Source organism: Castor canadensis, chromosome 5 (assembly GCF_047511655.1).
Source record: "Castor canadensis chromosome 5, mCasCan1.hap1v2, whole genome shotgun sequence".
Taxonomy (NCBI): Eukaryota; Metazoa; Chordata; class Mammalia; order Rodentia; family Castoridae; genus Castor; species Castor canadensis.
Window position 1 is genome coordinate 165,129,097 of NC_133390.1, and position 18,298 is coordinate 165,147,394.

The 18,298-nt window shown below is 36.0% G+C and overlaps 1 protein-coding gene across 11 annotated transcripts in view; it reads right to left on the reverse strand.

The window, feature by feature from the left end:
• Positions 1 to 18,298, reverse strand: part of Ptprt (protein tyrosine phosphatase receptor type T) — a 1,025,960-nt gene that overhangs the window by 193,772 nt on the left and 813,890 nt on the right. The window lies entirely within an intron of this gene.

An 18,298-nucleotide genomic window follows, 5' to 3' on the forward strand; every position in this document is an offset into this window, starting at 1 on the left:
TCACTTTTTAATTTCATCTCTTTATTCTCAGGTTTAGAATATATTTTTTTCTGCTCACTTACCATCTCATAAACCTCTTCCACAGACAGTGCTACTTTATGAAGATTTCAGGTACGGTCCACCACCCAAAAAGTTTAAGAACACTCAGCAGGTATAGAGTAGTACCCAGTGTGCTTTGTTCTTGGTTACATGAGTTAACAGATAGAACAAGAACCTCATTAGGAAACTTTGTTACACGTAGTGCATCTACCTCCACAATCTAAAGAGATACTAGGCCATAATCCAGTTTATATGAAGTGTGTAAGAATCAAAATGCAAAGTTCATTGTCAAAAGGTCACCTTGGCACTGAGATTTCTAGAGGGCCTCACAGTCTTCATGAATAACATTGTGAGGCTATAGACTCTTTGTTGGGTGAACTGTCTAGTTATCATTGGCTGTTCCCCAAATGAATAAGATCCATAAATATATGATATTGCTGGGCATACACTAGAGTTATAGAAAAGTATGCTCAGGAAGAGACTTATCTTAGACAACTTTACTGAGATTCATTTCTCAGGGGATCCTGGAGCCAGAAGGAAATTCCTGTTGACTAAATTATACCCCAACAAAAGTATGAATGCTATGTAACAATGAAAGTAGTAAAAGAATATAAGGATGTAAGACACCAACCCAAAAATCTCTCAAGAATTCAGGGCTTGTCCTACTGCTATTCACTAGCAAGGAACCACCACATCTTAAAGGCATTTATGTTCATCAGGATAGCAAAGGTTGTGGTGCAGTCATAAAATCTATAAATTTTTGTGGCTAGAAACATCAAAAGTTTATTTTCTCTTTTAACTACATGTTGAATGTAGGTATGTCACTGGATCTGAGAGGTGGGGTTGCGGTAAGTAAATGCTAATCATTTACTTACACAGAGACCAAGACTGCTATATCCATTTTAAAGCAAGGGGAAAGAATGCTTTAGAGTCAGGCTCTGGCAAGCAAATGCTTTGAATCAGTAGCCACACTTTCACTTCTATTCACATTTCACTGACTAGAACCAGATGAGTTCCATGCTGAGTTTCATATATTGAGAAGTAGAGAAAAAAATGGTAATGCTGACAGCAGAATCTATTCCAGCTTTCCTTTTATGTATAACTCTGAATGTCAGAAACTCAATTCTATTATGCCCGATATGGATTCCCTGGTTATCGCTAGTGGTCTAGATTTTAGTTCCTAATAGCACAGAAGTCTGCCCTTGTTTATATAGGAAAGATGTCTGAATAGTGTAAGATTATTCTCAGGTTCATTAACATTCTTCTTCAGTCAATCCCCATAAGTCTTTTAAGTCATCCTTGCTACTTGATTCAAGGACATCTTCTACTTCATCCTTCTTAATGTGCAGTGATAGAACAGGAGGAAGAAGTCTACATGAGCTCTTGATTGTCTAGACTACCACTATTTTCCTTAGTTACACTGGGTATCTAGTTACACAACAGCATCCTAGTCTAAGTACAGAATCATATTGGCCACTGTTGAGTTCCATATTCTTTGACTGATTTGATTCCTACGGCCTATCATCATATTTTCTACTAGTTGCAAATTTTTGGAAACTATTTTCCCTAACTTGATCCAGTTCATTAATATAAATAGCAACCCAGAAAATGCCAATGGGCTCGCCCATTGGCATATAGTAGAATCTTTCATGTAGGTTAACATTGGTTTGTACATCAGAACCTTTGAACTAACTAATTCCCAATTTCTTGATTACTTATGTATTCAGATTTCCTCAACTGCTCAATTGCATATGCCTTGTATTTTTCCATAGCAGTAGCTTCAGAAAAGGGTCAGATTCATTTCAGATACTGATACTCAGTCTATTCTAATATCAGACAAAGAATTCTCTTAAAGTAAGAAGCTTGGATTGGCATGACTTGTTCCTTGGAACAAGTGTTTCTTCCTTTCTTTTTTCATAATGAAAAATAATAGCTTCATTTTATAAAACAGAAATGCAGAAATGTTAAAAATATGACAAATCATGATTCAAATACATGAAGGATTTTTGAGATGGTCAAATGAAATTTGAACCATGTTTAATTTCAAAGAAAAAGGAAAAACATATTCAGAAGACAGGAAGAAAGAAAAAATGACTGTGGTGTACAAAAAGCTTAAGTCACAAATGAGTTAAAACTTGCAAATGATGGTAAAAGTGAGCAAACTATCTTTGTTTTTCATGTTTGGGGAAAGAGCAAAGTTCTCCAACTCCTGTTGGCTTTCATTTCTGTATGTTGGTTTAGAGGGCTTAAGATAGTTTTAGAAAGTGTGACTCTCAGAGAACTGAAGAAGACTTGCAAATGGTGGTATACTGTCACTCACTGTAACCATCACTGATAAACAGTATAGAATGGAGAGGTGCTGAGAGACGAGAGATGGTCAGAAGCCCATCCACTTCATACCAAGGAAAATAGATTTTGCAAATGATCAAATTAGGAAACTTGATGTTTTTTTGCATGGCTGTTGAATGGAGCAGTGGGTAAAGGTCTGATGAGGCAAAGACTGTCAGGAGTAATTTGTGAATAGCGTCATTCCATGGTATTCAAGGGGCCTGGGCCCAGGACACCAACAGATACCAAAATATACAGATACTCAAGTTCTTCGAGTGATCCCTCCACATCCATGGCTTCTGCATCCTTGATCAGAGAAGATTACTGTCTGCTTCTTAGCTTTAATGTAATCTCTCTCTTAATAAGAATCCATTCTAAGGGAATAACCTTAAATGTTGGTTCCAGTGTTCTTTATAAAAGAAAGAATATATTTGTCTAATTTGTCTAATTATATAGGTATGGAAAAGAAAATTGTGATCTATTTATAAAATGGAATATTATGAAACTATTAAAATAAAAAAGATTGTTCTGTGAGCTGGTGGCTCACACCTATAATTCTGGCTACTCAGGAGGCAGAAATCAGGAGGATTGTGATTCGAAGCCAGGCCAGAGCCATGGAATGGTAAGCATAAGAAATATTAAGTGAACAAAGTACTACTTTTATTACAATATGCAAACCTAAGTTTTTTTTTAAATCCTGAATAAATATATTAGATCTTAATTATTGCACTCATTTGAAGTACAACATACATACAGATAACTATATTAGTCTCCAATACAGTTTGACAAATTTTTCACCAAGTAAATATATGCCTATGACCAGCACCCAGATCAAAACAGCCAATGTTGCCAACATTTCAAGTTTCTTTCAGGCTCCTTTTGGTCACTTTCTCCCTGCAAAGGGCACAAGGATGGGAATGTCCTGGAAGTACAGTCATATTGACAAGAATCTTGGATAACTAACTGCATGGCATTGCTTTCTTTTGCTCATTGCATCATTTTCAAGAACTTTCTCACCTTCCTTGGAACTATCTCTTCCACGAAGTTTTATGCATGAAAACAAGCTGTTTTCTAACACCATCCCTTCACTTTGCTTCTTTTTTTCTTTTAATCTGTGGTACTGGAGATTCAACTCAGGGCCTCAATTTTGCTAAGTAAGTGCTCTACCACTTGAGCCATTCCCCAGTCCTTTTGATTTTAGATTTTTTTCTTTTTTTCAAGTGGGGTCATGTGTTAACTTTTACAAGGATGGTTTTGAACCAAGGTCCTGATCCTCCTGTTTCTGATTCCTGAGTAGCTAGGATTATAGGCATGCACCACTGTGCCTAACTCCTTCCCTGCACTTTTTAAAGACTGTTTTCTGTAATCTAGGGTACAGATTATATTTAAGCCTTCCAAACAAGACCCTGGCATGTACACTTCCTCTTCAGTTTTGGACAGCTTTAATTCCATAGGCAATTTGTCTTTGTTGGTTAGAATTAGGCAGGGGATAGCAACAATAACAAGAGTCACTCTCTTGACCTTCTGGGTGATTGAATTGTCAGCAAGCAAATCAGAGATGTGTTGGGCATTGTGAATTCTATCACATGGGAGATCTGGCCAGTGTGCCTATGTCCAGACTTCCTAATCAGATCAGCAGGCAGGAAATAAAATACCTTATGCTCAGATTGTATAACACTTTGAGGAACGGGTAAAGGGGGTATTTTTTGTTCTAGCTCTACTATACCCTACTTCGAGGTATATGATCTGTCAACACCATATAATTTCATTTCCTTATCATTTTTGACACCTTGGGGTAGAGCATAACATCCTTACTATTAGGCTTCTGTTGAGACTTATTTATATTTCAGGCTCTGCCAGTGCTGTGCAATATTGAGCAAGTCACTGTTCTTGTTTGTGGCTCAATTTCCCCATTAATTAAATAGCAGAAAAAGGGGTTAGAGAAGGCCATTTTGATAGAGAAGGTAGGTCATTCTAGGGCTGTTCTCAAATGCTGAATCTGGTCTCAGCTACTGACAGTATTCCTGCTTTTTCAGTATTCTATCTTCTTTATTCGTGATACTATTCCATACTCCCTCAACCTATGAAAACAGCTGGTTTTGGAAGTTATTACCTACATTATTTTAAAGAGTGCCTCATACATGGACCTACATATATACTCCATTTTGGAGTAGGCCAAGTCTGACTTATCCAATAATCCATCCATCCATCCTTCAACTATGTTCTGAAATTGTTGAATGCCTCTTCAGTTGAAAAGTTCACAGTATAAGTGTTCAGGTTATCAGGCGTTTCCATAACTACCGTTTATCATCCAGAAGGACTTAGGTTAAGTTATATTGACAACCTGATCAAGAAGTCCTAAGTACCTAAGCAGTACTTGCAATTCTTACTCTACTGTCCCATTAGATCAAGTAGCATGAGGCTTTGGTCATGAACCATTATCCTAACTTGTACCTGTGTCTTCTTTAAGGCCAGGTTTTCCCAGGTATTTTGACAGGATTTATCCTTCCTCTTGGAGTCTTTTCATAGTGTCCCCGTTAATTTGGTTCATGCCTTATATTTATTCTAAAAATAGGAGACCCCAACAGCCTACCTAATTCTTTGTTTATTATTACTTCTTCAGCCAATCAACAGATATTTATTGAATAATCACTATGTGCCAGTCATTGTGTTGGGTACTGGGGTTATAAGGATGAACAAAATAGACATGGTCCCTGACCTCACAGACTGTGCAGACCTGTGGTGGAGGCGAATATTAGAAAACTTCTCACAAATAAGTATCTAATTACAAGTTTCAATAAACAATAGAAGGGAGTCATATTAGGTGTTATATAGTGTAAAGATGATGCTGTAACTGTGAGTGGAAAGAAAGATGGTCTAGTGCTTTGAGAAAGACCATTTACCCTGACACCTGAAAGAGAAATATGAGCTAGACATACAAAATGTAAAGCAAGGCTGTCCCAGACTCAAACAGATGTGCAAAGGTCTGGAAGTGAGAAAATGCATGGTTTGGTGAAGATATCAAGAAATCTGCTATGGCTATATTCATAATGAATTACTTGGGCCATGAGGTGCAATGAAGCTAGAGATTTAAGCCTGTAGCATTTTTGGTCTATACTTTCACAGATCCATTAAAGAGTTATTTAAGAAGGAAGAATACAAATTTTGGATTTATACTTTTAAATGTAGAGGCTGTTGCATGGGGAGTGGACTTAGGATGCAAAAGAAATGGATAGGTGGGAAGAGTGTGGTAGTACAGTGTAGCCAAGAAATGGTGGTGGCTTAGACCAAGAGAGTGACTGCTGTGATCTTGCCACATCTTCACCTACCTTTGGAATATTTATCTTGGCTCTGTTTGACTCCAGAGCTATAGACTGCCCTACTCTACCCCATGCTTATGGATCTGTCTGGGTTTTCAGTATGGACACACATTGAGTTCTTAGTCTAGCCTTGCTACAACCTGACTCCCCGAGATTTTCTTTTATTGCACTAAATGTTGTTACCTCAGTGTGACTCATCCTCTTATCATGTTCTAATCCCTGAAAAAAAGCTCTTAGAGGAAAAAACCCCAAAGAGGCAAGTCTTCTTTTAAAAAATTACCTACTTTGCATACTTTATGACTTTCCATTCTTATAACTAAACTAATAGGTAAATACCATCAGGCCCATTTTTTTCATAAGAAAAAATTAAATGACACTTCCCAAGATTACACAGATGGTAAACCAAGCCAAAATATACAATGTAATCTTTAAGCAAGTAGCCTTCCTTTTTGAGATATCTGAAGGCAAACACCCCTTTTGACATTAGCCTGATTTCTTGAGTTGCATTCAGGCTTCAAAGACAATGGAGCAGAACTTTATTTTGGAAAGCAGCCTAAGCAATTAGTGGCATAAAGAAATTCTGTTTTGATTTGACACAGTACCATGAGCAATTAGAAAGTCAGAGGTGGAGAAGGAAACAGAAAGGCTCCGGGAATATTAAGGGAGTCATGACCATCAGAACTAAGTGATGTAGTATTTCTCCCTCTGAGGAAAATGTACAAAGAATGCCTTTTAAAGGTAAGAGTGGGATATGAACTTGAGCTCACTAACAGGTGTGTGTGCCTCCGGCACCATAGGGAGGCACAGTGAAGTCTCAGGCAGCAGTAGCTGATGACAGTGACATACTCTGCTAGTTGGACGAGGGTTCACCACCACCTTGTGAGATCTTCCTGGATGGCATTAGGCTCTACTTTAGGCAGTAGCCAGATCCCTAAGCCAGTCTCTAAGGGAGGGCACTTCCAGGTCACATGAAAACACTCTCAGAAAATTTATACTCAAACTCTGAAATCTTAACTGTTCTCTCCATAGGTGATGACTCCATTGTTTCAACTCACTTTCTTTGTGGACCTCCCTTCAGTCAGACTGCTCTCAGCAAGGTCAAGAAAGACCTGCAGAAGATCAACTCTAACAGTCACTACTCCATTTTCCTTAACATCTCATCATTAGTTGAGACTGATCACTCCTTCCTTTATCCCCTTTCTCCTCTGGGTTTCTGGGTTATTTCACTTTCAGGTTTTTCTCTTACTTCTCTATCTGATCCTTATCTACATTTTTGGCTCAATATCTATCCTTTGCTGAACTTCCAAATTTTGGAGTGACTTAGAGCTCAGTTTTATGTGCTCTTTCGCCCCATCCCTATCCTAACTCACTAGATTACAGTCACAAGGCTTTGGATATTAAGCCATTAAGACTACCAAGTTTGTTGCTAACACTGGTATTCCTGATACCCAGGCTTATATATCTGTCTACTTAAATATTCAAATTCAGATATATAAATCTTCAAAAGAATTCTGTAACCTCCTCACTTCCACTTCAAGACTTATCTACCTTACTTAAGTGCCACCATCATCTACTCAGTTGAATAAATTAAAAAAACCTAAGAGTCATACATAGGAAGTCTTAGACGAAATTGACTGGAAAAGATCAACTGCAGGTCGTATCTTAGTAAAACTACTAAATTAAAAAAAAATTCTTGAGGCCTTTAGGCAAAGATCAAATATCTCACAAGGACAAAGGAATTAGACTATCACCAGTCTTTTCAAAAACAGCACCTAAAGCAAGGAAACAAAAGGGCAGCATTTTTAAGAAGTTCAGAGAAGCATGAGCCAAGAATTTCATAGCTAGTCACACATTTTGGAAATAGCAAAGCTATAGAAAAGTAGCTTTAAACACCAAAAACACTGGAAAGACTGTATTGATGAGACTTTCTTGAGTAATATGTAAAGGATAAACTTCATTCAACAATGATATGCCTGAATGAAGACCAGTGGAACAGAATAGAGGACCCAGATATGAAGCCACACAACTATAACCAACTTATCTTTGACAAAGGAGCTAAAAATATACGATGGAGAAATAGCAGCCTCTTCAACAAAAACTGCTGGGAAAACTGGTTAGCAGTCTGCAAAAAACTGAAACTAGATCCATGTATATCACCCTATACCAAGATTAACTCAAAATGGATCAAGGATCTTAATATCAGACCACAAACTCTTAAGTTGATACAGGAAAGAGTAGGAAATACTCTGGAGTTAGTAGGTATAGGTAAGAACTTTCTCAATGAAACCCCAGCAGCACAGCAACTAAGAGATAGCATAGATAAATGGGACCTCATAAAACTAAAAAGCTTCTGTTCATCAAAAGAAATGGTCTCTAAACTGAAGAGAACACCCACAGAGTGGGAGAAAATATTTGCCAACTATACATCAGACAAAGGACTGATAGCCAGAAAATATAGGGAACTTAAAAAACTAAATTCTCCCAAAACTAATGAACCAATAAAGAAATGGGCAAGTGAACTAAACAGAACTTTCTCAAAACAAGAAATTCAAATGGCCAGAAAACACATGAAAAAATGCTCACCATCTCTAGCAATAAAGGAAATGCAAATTAAAACCATGCTAAGATCCCACCTCACCCCTGTTAGAATAGCATCATCAGCAACACCACTAACAACAGGTGTTGGCGAGGATTCGGGGAAAAAGGAACCCTCTTACACTGTTGGTGGGAATGTAGACTAGTACAACCACTCTGGAAAAAAATTTGGAGGCTACTTAAAAAGCTAGACATGGATCTACCATTTGATCCAGTAATACCACTCTTGGGGATATACCCAAAAGAATGTGACACAGGTTACTCCAGAGGCACCTGCACATCCATGTTTATTGCGGCACTATTCACAATAGCCAAGTTATGGAAACAGCCAAGATGCCCCACCACTGACGAATGGATTAAGAAAATGTGGTATCTATACACAATGGAATTTTATGCAGCCATGAAGAAGAATGAAATGTTATCATTCACTGATAAATGGATGGAATTGGAGAACATCATTCTGAGTGAGGTTAGCCTGGCCCAAAAGACCAAAAATTGTATGTTCTCCCTCATATGTGGACATTAGATCAAGGGCAAACACAACAAGGGGATTGGACTATGAGCACATGATAAAAGCGAGAGCACACAAGGAAGGGGTGAGGATAGGTAAGACACCTAAAAAACTAGCTAGCATTTGTTGCCCTTAACGCAGAGAAACTAAAGCAGATACCTTAAAGCAACTGAGGCCAATAGGAAAAGGGGAACAGGTACTAGAGAAAAGGTGAGATCAAAAAGAATTAACCTAGAAGGTAACACCCACGCACAGGAAATCAATGTGAGTCAATGCCCTGTATAGCTATCCTTATCTCAACCAGCAAAAACCCTTGTTCCTTCCTATTATTGCTTATACTCTCTCTACAACAAAATTAGAAATAAGGGCAAAATAGTTTCTGCTGGGTATTGAGGTGGGGGGGAGATGGAGGGGGCAGAGTGGGTGGTAAGGGAGGGGGTGGGGGCAGGGGGGAGAAATGAACCAAGCCTTGTATGCACATATGAATAATAAAAGAAAAATGAAAAAAAAAAAACAAAAAAAACCAATGATATGCCTGAGAAAAACTTCAACAAAAGGACTCACGCTAATGCTGACATCTTAGAATGAGTTTGGAAGGGTTCCCTCCCTTTCAATTGTTTGGAATACTTTCAGAAGCATTGCTGCTAGTTCTTTAAAAGATTTGTGTGATTTAACACTGAAGTCATTTAGTCCTGGGCTTTTCTTTATTGGGAGCCTTTTTATTACTGATTTAATCCCTTTACATATTATAGGTCTGCTCACATTTTTTATATTTTCAGCGTTCAATTTTGGTAAGTTATTTATCTAGAACTGTGTCCATTTCTTCTAGGTTTTCTAACTTGTCACTATAAAGTTGTTAATAGTGATTCTCAAACACCCTTTGAGTTTCTGTGGTATTGGTTGTAATTTCTCATTTATCATCTCTGATTTTATTAATTTGTGACTTCTCTCTTTTTTTCTTGGTTAGTTTAAAAGCTTGTGGATTTTATTTACCTTACAAAAAATAATTCTTCATTTCATTGATCTTTGTAATTTTTAGTATCTATTTCATTTATTTTTTATTTGACCTTTATTATTTTTTCCTTCTACTAATTTGGGGTTTGGTTTATTGTTGTTTTTCTAGGTCTTTGAGATGCTTTGTTAGATTATTTATTTGAAATCTGTCTTTTGTAAAAAAAAAATACAGGTGACTATTGTTATAAACTTCCCTCTTAGTACTTCTTTGGCTATATCATGTAAGTTTGGCTACTATGTTTCTGTGTTTTTGTTTTGAGAAAACTTTTAATTTCCTTTTGATTTCTTCAATGACTCATTGTTTATTCAAAAGTATGTTGTTTGGTCTCCATGTATTTTATAATTTCTACAGTTTCTTTTGTTCATTCCTAGTTTTGATCTATGGTGGTAATAAACTATATAGTATATTATTTCAGTTTTTAATTTATTAAGACTTGTTTTATGTCCCAATAAATGGTCTGTTCTAGAGAATCTTCCATAAGCTGATGAAAATGTATATTCTGTGGCTGATGGATGAAATGGGCTATAAGTGTATGTTAGATCCATTTGGCCTATAGCATAGTTTAATGCTGATGTTTCTTTATTGATTATGGTTTGGATGAGCACCCTTACAAAGACACACTCACACACACAACTTAGACCAACATGACTGATGAAAATAGATGCAAAAATTCTCATCAAAAACCATTCAAATACAATAGCACATCAAAAATATCATTCACCATGATTGTGTTGAACTTATCCCAGAGATGTGAGGATGGTTAAACATATGTAAATCAATAAATGATTTGCAACAACAAAATGAAAGATAAAAATTATGTGGTCCTCTGAATGGATGCAGTCAAGGCATTTGAAAGGATTCAATATATCTTCACAATAAAAGCCCTGAACAAATTAGGTATAAAAGCACCATTCCTCAACCTAAAAAGGTAGATATAACAAGCCCATAGTCATCATTATACTGACTTGGGAAAAGCTGAAAGTGTTTCTTCTAAGATTTGGAACAGAAAACATATATTGTAGAAAGGATGGTTATTTTGATATATGATGTTGGGAAAACTGGATGTTCATAGGCAGAAGATTGAAACTTGACCCTATTCCTCACCCTATATAAAAAAACAGTTCAAAATGAATCAAAGATCTAAACGTAAGACCTGAAATTCTGAAACTTCTAGACAAAACACAGGAAAACAAACTATCAGCATAGAAAATTATTCTTTGACATATCCTCCAAACACAAGAAATATAAGCAATATGGACAAGAGGGGGTTATGTAAAACTAAGAAGATTCCACACAGCTAAGGAAAAAATCAACAGAGAGAATAGACAACCTATAGAATGGGAGACAATATTTGCCAACTCTTCAACTGACAAATGATTAACATCATAAATATATATGGAAATAAAAAAATTAACAGCACAAAAATAAGTAATCCAATTAAAAACGTGCAGATGGTTTGGATAAACACACCTCAAAAGAGGAAATTTTAAAAAACATGAAAAATGCTCAATATCATTAGCCTTCAGGAAAATAAAAATCAGAACTATAATGACGTATCATCTTACCCCACTTAGAATGACTATTATTTTTAAAAATGCCAGAGAGGATATAGAGGAAAAAGAATTCCTGTACAATGTCAGTGGGAATGTAAATTAGTATAGCTATCATGAAGAACAGTATGGAGGCTCCTCAAAAACCTAAAATAGATCATCCATATGATCTAGCTATTTACTTCTGGATATACAACCAAAGGAAATTAAATGAACATACATACCAAAGTGGTACCTGCATATCCATGTTTATTGCAGCAATACTTAAAATAGCTAAGATATGGAATCAGCTTAAATGCCCTTCAAAAGATGAGTAGAAAAAGAAGATATGGCATATATGCACAACAGAGAATTGTTCAGCCATGGGGAAGAATGAAATCCTGTCATTTGTGGCAAAATGGATGAGACTGGAGGCCATTATGTTAATGGAAATAAGCTAGACCCTGAGAGACATATGCTACATGTTCTCTCTCATAGGTGGAAGCTAAGCCAAAAGTCAGTTGGAATATAGAATAGTGAAAGCTAGAGGCTGGGAAGGGTGCTGGGGAGAGGGTAAAGGAGGTTTGATTAATGGGTACCAAAACTCAGAAGTTTAAGTTCTAGTACTCTACAGCACAGTGGGGTGACAATAGTTCAGAAAAATCTGTTATGTATTTTATGAAGAGCTAGAAGACAGGACTCAATGACCCTAAACATAAAGAAATGATAATCAGAAGGTAATGCTAGTTAGCCTGATTTGATCAGTGCACACTGCATGTGTTTGTTGAAATATCACACTGTATCCCATTAATATGTATAATTAATGTGTCAATTAAAAATAAAAATTTACAAGGACTGATGACAAGCATTTAATATCTTTAATTGCAAATATAAAACTAAAATAAGATAGAGTTACAGTTAGCAAAATACATAAATGTTATATTTTCTGATAAAATAGAAATGTAACTAAAAATTAGAGAGACGAAATAGAAAGAGGATAGAGTAAGGTGATTCACTGATGTAAGACAACAGGTGAAAATTAATGGATATCATTAAAACTGGCAAACCAGATATCAACAGGCTAAATGAGGAAAGAAGATTAAAGACATCTTAAAATATAAGAACAAAGATAATTACTAGAACAAATATAGAAACTTTCACAAATGCCAAATGAAAATTTATAATAAGGAGTAAGAAAGCATAGCAGCAAGTATTATAAAATTAATATTGTAAATAATGACATAGAAATAGATGGTAGAGCTGATACCAAATGTATCAGTCTAATCAACAAGTGTGAATGGATTTTAACTCACATAGTTAAATAAGAAAGATTTCAATTTGCCTCACAAATCAAAATCCACATGTCTTCTGAACATAAAGTTCACACCCGAAACAATGTTACTCAGAAAGGCAAATGAGAGAATCAGAAAGCAGTAGTAGTGATTCTGATATCACACATGAATTTATCTACAGCCACATCAAACAAATGACAAAGGACACCATCTAATGCTAAGACTCACAGCTAACAAGGAGTAGAATAGGTATGAATATCAATGCACCCCAAACTACAAAAATTTATACACAAAGTCAATAGTAGCCATATATGCAGTCAATAATCAGGTAGAGCACAAAATGATGGCAAAGTCCATCATTTGGCAACAAAGACTAAGCATTTGACAATAAACTTAACAAATGTGCAAAGTCTGTTATTGAGACAACTGTATAGCACTCCTGAAAGACACAAAACCAGACTCCAACAAACAGAAAGACACCCCTTGCTCTCAGGTAAGAAGAGTCAATATCTTAAACATGTCAGTTCACCCTCATTGATGTATGAATTTAATGCAATCCCAGTAAAATTACTAATAGACTTTTTATGGAGTTGGGCAAGTACAGTCTAAAATTTGCATGATAAAATGAACATGCAAGAAGAGCTAGCTCATTTAAAAGGACAATCTGAGTAGGGGACTCTCCCCAGCAGATATTCTAGCATAGAGCCTGCATTTATGGCAGTGTGGGACTTTACAAGAAGGCAAACAAGCCCAGAAAAAGACCCAAGAAAATATGAGAACTTGAAATGTGAAAAAATAGCATCTCAAATTATTGGGGCAAAGATGAACCTTTTAAAATTATTTCTTTTTTATTAATGCATATTAATTATAGAATAATGGGTTCTTTGTGGCATTTTTATACATGCATATGATATACTTTGACCATATATATCCATCCATTATCCTGCCTTGCCTTCCTAGCTTCTTACTCCTTGAAAATGTTGGTAGAACAACTAGATAGACATTTGTGACAAAAGGTAATATTAGATCCACACTTTATACCATACATGAAAGGAAACACCAAACATCAGAAATCTAACTGCTAAAAAAAGTCAACATCTACACAAGACTTAGAAGCATATATGTGTGAATCTCTTTATAATCCCAGTGTAAGAAAACATTCAGTGTTTGAATGTTATAAAAGAAAAAATGATGTATTGCACTAAAAACACTTTAAGGAAAGTCAAAAGATAAGCAACAAACTGGAACAACTTGCAACATATATCACAGGGTTGATATCCTTGATATATTAAGCAAATTGAAAATTGATGGAAAAATGTTTTTAAATCCCAGAAATTATGCAAAATATAGACTGGTATTTTAAAATTTTATAAAAATATATCAAATATAGGAGCTGTCAATTTAACTTATAACAAAAAAAGATAAATTAGAACAATATTGAGATATAATTTCTTCTACGTAAATTTGACAAAAATTAAAAGTAGACCACACAAACTATTAGCAAGATTGTGGGGAAAAAGCCTGATACATTACACTTAAGGAAAAAAATTTAGCGACTTCTTGCAGAACGGTGTATCAGTCCACCTTTTGATCCAACAAAACCTTTTCTAGGAATTTGCCCTAAACATATACCTAACAACACAAAATATGTACATATAAGTTCCTTTATTGCAGCAGTGTTTGTAACTGAAAAATACTGAAAACTATATATTCACATATGAGAGTGACTGAATAAGTCATAAGCATAAACAACCAATACTATGAAGCTGTAAAACAGAAAAAAGGAAGATGTGTAGGGTCTGATAGGAAGTGATATCAGATGTCTATAGCTTACCATGTTTTCTGTAAGTAGCAGAGGTAATAAAATAGGCATTAGCCTCATAATTTTGTATAAAACAAAAACTATAAGAAATTAATGACCCTGATTTCCCACAGAGGATGGTAGGAACATGCACTTTTTGGTACAGTTGAACTTTTGGAACTATGTTATAATATTTACCATATATTTAAAAACTCAATGAAGATTTTTCAACTTTAGGATGAACCTAGAATTAGAAATAAAAGGAAACAAACTGCTTGAACTTTATTTCCAATGTATACTTAACCATATCCCAGAGAAATAAAGAGAAAAAAGTAAATAACTTTTGAACACAGTGTTTTAGACACACTCAGACTAAAGTTGGAATTGGAAGCATATCTTGAACTTTGTTCTGTGAAGAAGCATAGTTTAGCAATTTTGACAATACTTTGTGGGTATTTTAGGCTGAGTAGAAGTAAAGATATTGAGAATAATGAAAGTCAAGCTTCTTACTGTTGGGAAAGGAGTTCCAAATATGGGAAGGATGAAAGGTGGGTGAAACTAGTGATGTTGGACTGGATCTGGTGTACCATTATGAATTATTGACTTTTAATACAGAGATAGATGATTGATGGATGAAAAGGCACAGGAATATGTTAAGTCTTGAGATTATGTCCATTGTGAGGGCCAGAAGCAATGATGCCCACTAGTTCCCAGATTTGGCCTGGTGGTTGCTATTTACCACAAAAAAGAAATCAGAGTAAGGGCAGATAAAGCACAAGATATTATTGCACAAAGAAGAGAATTTTTTGGGAACGGATGGGGACATATCAGAAGGACTAAAAAAAAAAAACCATCTTGGAGGGGCTCCCACCAGCTGAGTCTAGAACAATTTAAGCATAAAAATAAATTATGAAGGCAATGAGTTGTATCCTACTTAATAAATAAGAATCTATAGGTTTTTACTCCTACAAGGAAATGAGTGGATTAAAAATTGAAGAGGAAGGAGGTCACATTCTCAAAACAGATGTCAACTAACAAATGTGGAAGTAATGATTGGGTTAGAAAATCATCTGGCACAAATTTAATAGTTGATTTAGATGAGAATCACAATAACTGTTAAAACTAAGAGATCATGAATACCAAGGTATTTATATCCTCTGGAAATATATCTGTACAAAGTACTTATTCATTACAAAGACATAATAGCTTTACACTGAAAATCACCTTGGTGAACAACACTGTAAGTGACCAAAGTTAACATTACCAGGAATGGGACAAATTAATTTCATGTGCCTTTTGATATGACACATTGGAAATAGCTCCATGCCACTTTTGTGGTATTCCTTAATCTTATTGTGAGGAAACCCAGACAAATACAACTTTAAAAACATTCCACAAAATAACTGGCCTATAATTTTTCAAGGATCAAGGACATAAAAGCCAAGGAAAGACAGATGAAGGAAATTGAAGAGATATAACAACTAAATGCAACATGTGATCCTGGACCAAAATTTGAAAAAAAAAATCTTTACAATAAAGTACATAACTAATACAGTATATAAAATGGAAACTAACAGTATTATATCAATATTAATTGCTAGGAGGTAATTATATTGTGGTGATATTGGAAATACACATTAAAGCACTTAGGAGTAAGGAGATGAAATATCAGATAGATAGACAGACAGACAGATAGATAATTATGAACAGACAGAAAGATGGGGAAAGAAAAGAGAGAGAGGGAGAAAGGGAACGGGTAGAAGAAAATAGAACCCTAAAGCTACCATGGTAAACCATTAGCAATTAGGGAAATTGGACGGAGGCCTTATGAATATTGTTTATACTATTCTTGAACTTTTCTGTAACTTCTTGAAGTAAGGAGTTAAAAATATTTGGTGGAACATAAGAAGTGAGTTGAGATAAAACTGGGCTCAGCCTGGGTTGATCAATTGTTGAAGCTGAGTGATGAGCCTATCAAGTAAAAAATAAAATGTGGTTAAATTACTTAATCTTTGAGTCACGGTTATCTCTTTTGTAAAGTGGGACAAATACCCTCTTCACATCTTACTAGGGTAAACACAATTTTGTGTGCAAAAGTGTCTGAAAGATGTGTACATTCAAGACTTTGTGTTTGTAATAAATCAATATTGGGATTATTGCCTAGATAATTTTCTGGTTGTCCATGTTTCCATCAGAATGAATTCCAAGCTTTGTAGATGACATGCAAAGATCCCCATTATCTTGTCTCTGTGTCTCTCTGGCCTTCTCCCCACATCCCGGCACCAACCTTACTAAATCTCCTTGACTATTTCATGCTCTCAGTCTTTGGGCTTTTGCCACAGTGCCTTTTTTGCAAGATACATCCTCTCCTGTCTATTGTCTGGCTGAGAAATATCCACTTAGATTTCAGTATTCAACTCAAATGTCACTTTCTTTGAGGCTTTTCCTGAATACCTGCACCTTTGAGCTTATAGCTATGTACCTGGTATTCTACCACTAATTTCCTGATACAGTTTGCTGACACATCAGTTTTCATGACTGTATGAGGGCAGGGGCTATGTCTTGTTTATCTGTGTATCCCCCACTGACTCAGCAAACCCTTCAGAAATTACATCATCACCATCAAAGTCCTCTTCCTGAGGAGGGGACTCTGTGACTAGTGAAGGCAAAGGTTTTTAGAGTAAACAAGCACAGATGGGGTGTGGGAGAACAATGTTTAAGCCTGGTTCTTGCTTTAGACAAGAAGGAAACTGCATAATATATACACTGCCTTCCAGTGCTACATTTCATTCCTCAGTAGCAGGGACTTGAGGCTATGGATTAGCTATAAAAGTTATCCCCTGATTGGGATGTCAAAAGTATGGTTCCTCTGGGCATCAAGGAGAGGGGTTTAGATTTTCCATCAAGAGTCAGCAACCCAGGGCCTAAACCAGCCTAAACCAGAGCTGTCCTTCATGCTTCTCTACACATTTATCTGACCTTAATGATCCTTACTTTCTGTAAGCAATTCATGGAGGTGTAATTACTAACTGATGTTTGTAAAGTCTTTGAAATTCTCAGGTGACAGATGTAATCAAAGGCCAATTTATTATGATAATTGTTATTAGTACAGCTTCTCATTATTTGTTGATGTTAACTACAGGGCCAGCAGGTGTTTTAAGACTGCACAGAGGATTGAAGCTGGCCATGTCTGGTGGGATAAGGAGAAGAGGGAGGGTGTGGGGGAGGACTTAGCATCTTTTAGGGACTCCTGCAGATATCAGTCCAGCAATATTCTACAAAGCCATTTTGTGAAGCTAAAACAGAGCATGAATTGGGCACAAGACTGCATTTTTGCATGCACAGGTTCAAACACAGCCAGTATTTTGCTTTTGGAATGAGCTTCAGAAAATCACAGTTTCTCAGAGCAGATCCTTGGTTTGTTCTCATGAAAAAGGGGAGGAAGTGGAAAGGGGTAAGGGAATTTAAGAGAGAGACTGAACGTATTCAAAGTACACTGTATGCATCTATGGAATATCACAATGAAACCCCATCATATTATCAATACCAGTTTGTGGAGAATAAGTTTGAACCAAGCAGTGATGGATGGGTATGGGAATAAAAGTCAGCTGACAGTTAAAGCTTTACAGACAAGGGATAGCAGCATCCAAGACTAGCATGGTGACACTGGATGTAAGAAAAGTGTATGGATTGGAGAGAATTTTAGGTTGTAGGACAAATAAGACTTGGTGATGACTGGACATGGAAGGTGAAGTGTCTTGGACAACCCAGAGTTTATTGAGATAGGAAAGACTTACGAATAATTTTGGAGGAGATGAATGAATAATTTTTTAAAAATTCTACCACCTCTTATAGATTCAACAACTGC